This window comes from Rosa rugosa, chromosome 3 (genome assembly GCF_958449725.1).
Source record: "Rosa rugosa chromosome 3, drRosRugo1.1, whole genome shotgun sequence".
Classification (NCBI taxonomy): domain Eukaryota; kingdom Viridiplantae; phylum Streptophyta; class Magnoliopsida; order Rosales; family Rosaceae; genus Rosa; species Rosa rugosa.
The window spans coordinates 7284215-7293626 of NC_084822.1; positions in this window are offsets into that span (position 1 = coordinate 7284215).

Genomic DNA, 9412 nt, shown 5'->3' on the forward strand with positions numbered 1-9412 from the left:
TAGACCATTTAGTGAGACATTACATATTATGTATTTTCACTAATGAGTTATTATGAGCCCAATTTACCTGACTCTATTTCAATAAATGAATACAATGGCCAATATGGCTAAGATCAATTGTATGGTTATGATGGCCCATATAGCTATGACACGTATCAAAGTTTTGTTGATTTAAATAGTCATACATCTTGGGATCCACAAAAGCCCACAATACTATCTCAACATGGCTTTGATCTCCAAAACAGCTGTGTAAGTCAATTTGGTAACCAAAGTTGTTCTATCGGCCAATATGGTTATGAGCATGAAGCCAACAAGTTTCAAGGTAATTCCGGCCGATTTACTTGTTTCGCGGTTTGGTGGTAGTTATGAAAATTGTTGGGCTAGTTGAGATGAAGATTTTGGCATAGGTGGCGTCACCCAATTTGGGGGTCGGAGATGGTGGCGTGTAGGGCCCACGCGCCGTCGCTTTTGGTGGCTCATAGGGGATAATGCGGTCTTTTCCAATGATATAATTTTGCTAGTTGAGTCCAGTTTAGCGTGTGGAACATGTGGGTATGATTTTGGTAGAAATTAGAGGAAGTTTGGTATCGATCGGAATTTCTGAAGTTTTGGATTTTTGGGTTGTGATTCAAGGAGGTCCGATCGTTGGATCGTCTTCATTTTTCATTAGGATGTTGAAATAAGTGAGTTGGCGAAAACCTTGAAGCTTGGGTTGATTCTGATGTGATTTCGGATATTCGACGAATTACTTGTGCGAGGGATTTTCGAGGTTCGTTTTAGAATCGTACTTAATTTCGAATCGTCGTTTACAAATTATAATTTTGTAGAGGACGAGGTACCGACCCATCACTCAACGAGGATCCATACGCTTGGTCATGTTAGCTGTATACTGTGAATGGACTTTTGATTTTAAATGATGCATGCGATTATTTATAAATTAATGATTTATTTAATTATCATTCTATTTATCGAGCATATTAATTAGTTCAGACATTATTTGGTTTGGATTATAATTTGGCATTGATTGGATTTCCGTCATGATTTTCGGATATGAGTTTGCTATGCTCGGATTTGGATTTATGATTTATGATGATTTTCGATGAATTATTTTTTGAGGTGATTTTCGGAATTGAATATCATTTTTATTCGTCGATTTTGAGATTTCTAGAAGATTTTTGAATGTTATATAAATTGTTATACCTAACCAGCAGGGCTGGTATGTTTTTACAAGATTTAGGATTTAAAGAGAAATGTTTTATAAATTGCATGCATCGAGATTTTATAAGTTTAAATATGTGAGAAAGTATAAATTCTTCTTTTACTTCAGATATTACAAGTATTTATTTTTGTCCACTCACACTAAACGTTTTTCAATTACTTTCCCCCTGTGCCTAAAGGGTTCAAATTCCCAGTCTGCAGAGTAGCTGGTACGGCATAGTATGATTTGGGACATAGCATCTGCTGTTGTATTCCATATTGTAGGTTACTTGTATCTTGATTTCATTTTCCTCTTTTAGATTGCTCTGATAACTTATTGGACAAATGCTATAAAGTTTGAAAGTTATGTTTGTTTATCTGGAACATGTTATATTTCTGATGTCAGTTAACTATTGTGGAGTTGTTGGGATTTGGGGAGCAGGGTGGCTCTAGGAAAATAAGGTTCGTTTGTTGAAAGTGTAAATGTGTTTTCTTCAGGTTTTGGGTAGTTCATCTTTAAAAGAGTTATTCCTAATGTGAGCCCCGCATGGCCACCTTAGATTTCGAGATGAAATCCGGGGCGGGTTCTGTCAAGATGTTTTACACATATATAAAATTTAGTTACTCTACTGTCACACCCCACACCTGAGGGTGACTTAAGGGGTTCTCAAGCAAGAGAAATTCAGAAAAAGACCAAATTTGACACAACTTAAAGTGTAACCTTTAGGCAAGAACAGTTCGGCTTTGAGGATTTACGAAAAATTCATTTGTGCAACAATGAAAATGAAATTTTCAAATGAAAACTGACATATCAAGGTATAACATACTAAAATTTCATGCTAATCGGAGTTCGAGAAGTAAGGAAAATGATGGATGAAAATAGACTGAACTGTCAGGTTTTAGAAGAACATAGGAGCAGCAAAGTCAACTTAGAAAATCCACCAAAAATTCATTTTAAGACTAATTGACAAGAAATAAATTTTGAAACAACGTCTAGTTCAACATATACAAAAACCAAAGATTAAATAATTCAAATAGAAATTCAAATCTCAGCAGAAAGTCGGGGGTACACTGAGAATCCTAGAACTTTTCCAAAAGGAGACTAGACTTAAAAGAAAAATCACCGGAGATTCACTATACATCGAAATAAGATGAAACTTTCCAGATCATTTGTTTACTAGCAGAACAGGAACTTAACAAAATTTCACGAAATTTGGAGATCAGTAAGTAGGGCAACACAAGGCTCAAAGTTAACAGATCAGCAGCTTTCTCAGAAAATTCAGCAAAGTTGTTTTAACCTCAATATGGAATTTTGCTTTATAGTTGGTTTGTCTTAAGAGTAAACAAGAGAGGCACAACAAAAAGAACAAGCTTACAAACCAAAAGAACAGCTATTACATTGAAAAGTAAACAAGGGGATACAAAGAGAATACAAGAAGCATTACAACCCCATTTGGTTTTTCATATCCTAAGTAGTAATTAAACTAAACCCGCTGCAATCTGGTTAGATGTATGCTTCAAAATGACTAACATGCTACGTTATCTACATCAAAATACATCTAACCATCTGATTTGAATTAGCCTACTGCTCACCAAAATTACTTGCTCTTCCAACAAAGTCTAGTAGTAGGTAGAGCAATTCCAACTTCAGACTACGTACCGATTAACCACCACCTGAAATTTGAGGGGAAAAGGGATGAGCATAAAGGATGCCTAGTAGGGGTTTTAAAATGTGTAATTTTAGTTGTAGAAAAATCTGTATATGGCCTTTTTGAAACATCTTTGAAAGAAACTCAAAGACATAATTTCAATCTAAACTCAAAGAAAAACTCAACAAGTTCTTAAACCAAAAATGTTACATCATATAGCTGAAATAAACATTCATTGAGGAATAACTTTCTGACTCACCAAAACAAAACACAAGTCATTTCGTAAGATACAACAATTGGAAGGGAATTTAGCATACCTTATCACACAATAATAACTCATCGCATTTACGCCCTCACAAGGGGCTTCCCTAGGGAATTGGGTCATTGTGCTAGAGCTTTCACAATCCTCAACCAAGCTACATACTCACCACTTCCATTTTGTTAAACCAAACTTTACTAGATTTCGATTTTTAAGCTCAAAGAAGTAATTAAGTTATTGCATGTAAGTTTGAAATTAGAAAATATAGCCTTTGTTTACATGGTATCAGAATAGATAGGTGGTTTTTTTTAGTATCAAGGGCCTCGACAGCTTGCTCCAATTGATTCCCCTCCTTTTGCTTATATCTAAAACAAATATAGCTCATTAAGTCTCAAACCCAAAAACAGATCCTAAGCAACTCCCTAGTGTTGAGCTTAAGCTAGTTGGGGACTTTTAACGAACATTTGGTGGGCATGCACCAGGAACCAACATGCAAGGTTATTTCTCTGTTTTTCCAGCAGCCCAACCAAAGTGTAAATGAAATTACTTAAACAAACAACTACAATCAAGGTTCAAAAACTCAAGCAATTGAATTCGGATCGACATGGAAAAGGTACAGCTGACAGAAACATTACCTTGTCACTATGGTAGAATGAAGAACGGAAACCTTTAGTTTCCTCAAAGCCACATATGAAAGAAATACAAGGATATACCAGCTCTAAGAAGCCTAAGGTTACTGGAATGAAGAAGAAAGAGAAGATCTTTCTCCAAATTTTTGGGAGTGGATCCTCTCCTGAGCTTCTTTCCCTCCTAACCTACCTGAGCTTTTCACTAGATTTCGACACGTGGCTATAATGAATTGTAGACCTGGTCTACAATGTTAATATTTTTTTTTTCTGTCCCCTATTCTTCTCTTCCTTCACGTGCGTCTCTCTCTCTCTCTCTCTCTCTCTGTCTCTGTCTCCAGTTCTTCTTCTTTTTCACTCGGTTCTTCTTCTTCTATATGAATAACCATACACAGTATCAATATGGCTTGGCTTGTGTTTGATTTGGAGGGACTGAGGAGCAAGACCAATGACAAGAAGTCAAGAACAACCTCCAATAAACACCACAAAAGCATGACCCAGAAATTTTCGAAATCCAAAGTCCGTTGTGGATGACTCATGGGTCTTCTTCTGCCTACTCTCTCTCTCCATCTCATTTTTCTTAATTTTCCAGGTCTCTATCGAAAATGCTTCGTTCTCCTTAGCTGACTTCATTTCTCTCTCCTCTCACAATGGTTTTGATATTTTAAGGTCCAGCAACCTTTCATGTTCAATTTGGGATTGAAATTCATAATTTAGGGATGGGTACGTGTTCCATTAATTCTCTCAGATAGACGGAATCAGCCACACCCATCAATCAATTTGGACTTCTTTCAAAACTTGAATGATCGCTAGTGAAGGAAACGAAGAACAAATCAACCTGATTTGTCATGGTTCTCAATAGAGCATTGACGTCTACTGATTTGGATTAATGGTCTTTATTCAAATGTTGGGGTTTATCACTCCTCAAATAATCTATAAACCTCTAACGAGTTTTATTTTTTCAAAAAAAAAAAAAAAATATTGGTCAAGTTGCAGATTAAGAGTGGCTATTTGTTCATTCTCTCTGATCGTGTGTATTTGCAATGATTTGGGGAGTGATCTTAATCATTATGATGAGATTTCATCCATTATTGGTATTAATTGGCAAACTCTTTTGCATCATCATATTGCCAACCTTATTTTTTTGGTTTGAATCATATTGCCAACCTGATCGGCAGAGAATGAGAAAGAACAGCAGAAAGAAAAGAAAAGGAGAAGGGGTCAGAGTTTCCTTTGAAAGAATAATATATTGGGAAAAAGACAAAACTCAAAAGAGATAGAAACCATCTTCGAAGAGATTGAAACATATCAAATGAGTTGTGGACCATTAGATTTGCTATTGCCACATGTCTCAATCTCTTTAAAAGCTTAGGAAGCTCAGGTCAAAAATGTCACGCCCCGGATTTTGAATGATAAATTCAAATCCGAAACCTGAATAATTACAATTACAAAATCCAAATCTCGAAACTTCGAGTTCATTATTACAATTCACTCTCACAATATATTATAAAGCTCAAATGAGTATAACACACCTCACAACTTACAATTGTTGTAAAACTCTAACAATTGCTCTAACCGCGCGATCACCGTCCTGGTTCTCCTGTCCTGTAGGATTACCCGCTACACAATTTGAATAGTGTACCGGGAGTTGCAACAACACAAAACCCGGTAAGCTTTTTACAGCCAGTATGAGTAAACAAGAAAGAACTGTTGATTTATTAGATTTCAAGACTACCACAAACCCACGTTACTTTCTCACTCTCATATATATATATAGACACTTATGAGTTACTCTCAATTTAGCTCATAAGATCACTCACTCTCATATATATATGTAGACACTTATGAGTTACTCTCAATTTAGCTCATAAGATCACTCACTCTCATATATATATATAGACACTTATGAGTTACTCTCAAATTCGCTCATAAGATTTCCCAACATTTGGTAGACAGACTCATATATATATATAGACCCTTATGAGTTACTCTCAATTTCCCTCATAAGGTTACCATATATATATTGACACTTATGAGTTACTCTCAATTTCACTCATAAGGTCACTCCACATTTGGCAGACAGACTAGAGCTCTAACTGAACGTAACCACTCGTCCGGCCACAGACGTGATTACGATTTAATACTATTAATAACCACCAGCCCGGTACGAGAGCGTGATTCACTAATAGATGCCATGGTCACCTCGTGACCTAGTGATCTCCACAGATCACAACAATTTATTGTTCCTCAACAATAAAACTCAACACCTCTCACAATATATTGTTTCTCAACAATAAACTCAATACCTCTCACAATATATTGTTTCTCAACAATAACTCAACACAACTCCAACAATACATATTATTTCACGTAAATAATATATATATAGACATTCACACAGGAATGCCTATTAATACCAACTATAGTTCATATGATTGCAATAAAATAACGTAATTAAATGTATTGGGTTCGTAATATGAACCACGTGAGGTTTACTCACCTCGATAATCCCGCTGCGTCTTCAATTCAGCTCAAAATACGATCCACAATCGTCCACCAACTCAAACCGTCAATCACCTAATCAAATGTGACTTGAATTTAGCTAACAATTCCAAAACATACTTAAACGACAATCCAACGGTCGGATTCTAACTTATATAAAAATCCGACGGACGGATTCTCACGAATCGCCTCCCGAATCACTGTTTTGCAATTATACGAAGATCCAACGGTCGGATCTTCGCCCATGACCACACAAGGTCATTGGGACAGTCATACGATCAACATATCAAAACTACAAGTCCATCAGACGGTCCGATCTTCACAGATCATTAATCGAACAATCGAAATCGTTCGAAATCGTAAAATTCATAACTAAATCATACGATATCCGAAAATTGCGTATAATATATCGAAATGATCGTATTGAAATATAGAATCTAAAAATGCACAGAAACTATATTTTTGACCCCCGGAGTTGGCCGGAAAGGGCCGCCGGAGTTAGTGGCAGAGCCGCCGCCGACCACCGCCAATGGTGTCGGGGCCGGGCTGCTCCTCTTCATCTCATCAAGCCCAACCACTTTCCTAACTAGCATGAAGTCTAAAAATGACCGGAAGTGGTCGAAAATTACCTCAAGAAGAAAGAGGCCGAAATCGCCCAAAATCGCTCAAATCTGAAATTCGTCTTCCTCGGGTTGAATCGAGATGTGAAACTTGGTGAGTTTATAGAGCATGGCAAGGCGAACAAAGCCCAGTTGGTCTCCCCTCCTACCTTTGCCGGAGTTGGCTGGAATTTGAAGAAATGCATGAAAAATGGTCTGACCTTCTTTGCTTCGATTCGTTGTCTATGGTGAATGATAGGATGCAAGACATATATGAATGGAAAGCTGGTTTCAAGGCGAAGAGATTGATATCAATTTCATGGCCATAGGTGGCCGGATGAAGTCGTGGTGACGCCGTGAAGCCAAGGCAGCGAGAAGGAGAAAAATCTGGAAATTTTCGGGTTTCCTTATTGGGAAATCTGATTTTTTGTATTTATAGAAAATTCTCAATTTTCAAATATTCATAACTTATTCATACGAACTCCAAATATTGCGTTCCACATGTCCACGAACTCGTATCGACGAGCTCTACAACTTTCATGAAGGAAGTTTTCCCAAATTTTGAACGTATAAAAAGTCAACTTTGTTGACCCCCTAAAAACGTTCGTTTTCGAAAATAAAATCGTTCGAACTAATTCCACAACTTCTCCAAGCTTCGTACTCGCTCCTACTATCGTGAAATCATTTCTAAAAATCCACGGAATTTAATTTGGATTTTCCGGGGTATTACAGTCTACCCTCCTTAAAGAAATTTCGTCCCGAAATTTGAGCGTAAGTCAATTCCTCTCGATTAAGGTTGACCTAACCATAGAATCTCCATCTCTTCCAAATCTGTAGTAATCTACAGAGCCACAATCCTTTGTATAAAAATACATTCCTATGGCCACTAAATCCTTTCATCACAAACGTAAACTCACACAACAACTGCTCAACAACACTCCACATCACATACACAAAATCGTCACATGGATCATCTCATAGATCCTCACATAGATCTTCACATAGATCATCACATAGATCATCACTCTGTACTGGCATACAAGCACAGTAAACACTCCCACAAAGTGTTTCGCTACTCAATTAGCATCACGGTAAATCTCCATAGTAAAACTTAAGCATGCACCACTCTTCACAACCATAGAGATGCATCACTCAAAACAAATCATCCCCAAAAGCACGCCAATAAATTATGTCATCCAATGATGATGACTTGGGCTTGCTCAATCCTTGGGCTAAGCACTAGGGCTGGCCAATTGGGCCTGAAGAAATCGGACCATCCACATTTCGAACCGGCCCAAACCACTTTGGGTTTAACATTTGGGCCTACTATTCGGGCCGAACAATTGGGCTTACCATTTGGGCCTACCATTTGGGCTTACTATTTGGGCTTACTATTTGGGCCTACCAATCGGCCCACCAACTTCCAGCTCGGCTACGGTATGAAATTGTACATACCGTATATACGTATGCATACCGTACAGATCGTATATACGTATGCATACCGTACAACTGTATATTCGTATGCATACCGTACAGACCGTATATACGTATGCATACTGTACAACTGTATATAAGTATACATACCGTACAGACCGTATATACGTATGTATACCGTACATACCGTATATACGTCCGTATATCAAGCATATACGAGATCCAAAAATATTTGTAAGAGGTAAGGTTCGAACTCCCGACCTCAAACACGAAGGTTTTGCTCCCAACCACTGAAGCAAGAGCTGCCTTCATTAATATATGCTCACGTGTTATATTTATTATGTCATAAGCGACATAAATAAAATAACGGGGGAGGCAAGGTTCGAAACCTTAACCTGCTACACAAGGGCTTTGCCCACCAACCACTGGAGCACAAGCTGTGCTTAATATAATGTGTACAAATGTTTTACTTATTATGTCATAAGCGAACATAATAAAAATAAACGAGAGGCAAGGTTCGAACCTCTGACCTCTTGTACATGAGCCTTGCTCTTCAACCACTAGAGCACCAGCTGCTCTCGTTACTATCCATGCAACTTCTTTTATTTATTCTATCATAAGCGATAGAATAACAACAAACTGTCGGTACACTCCACGTGCCACGACACGTCTCTTCCGTGATTTACGGAAAGCAAATCACTTTCGGCTAAAGCTGTCTGCCACAGCGTCTCGAGGTTCGGCCTGTCCCCTTACACGCTCAACACGCGCCAACAGCTTTTCCGGGTTTCGGGGCGACTTTAATCCAACGCGTGGATTCAAATTCTGAGATCGTTCATCCAACGGTGGAGATCTGCTCACCTTGTTCTATAAATAGGTGCATTCTGGAGAAAAACTGTTCACTCCAAAAGAAAAGAAATTTTTCTTCCGAGCTCAAGTCTTTCTCTCTCAACTCTTCAGCCTTTCTCTTCTCAAATCCTTTCTTCATCAATTTCAATCCTTCTCTTCTGATCTTCTCTCCCATCTAGTTGATTCAATCCCATCTTTCCTCTGAACTTTCAGATCTTCAATATTTTCCTCCAAATCTTCAATCCTTCTTTCTCAGATCTTTTCTTCCATTTGAAGATTCGATCTCATCTTTCCTCTGAG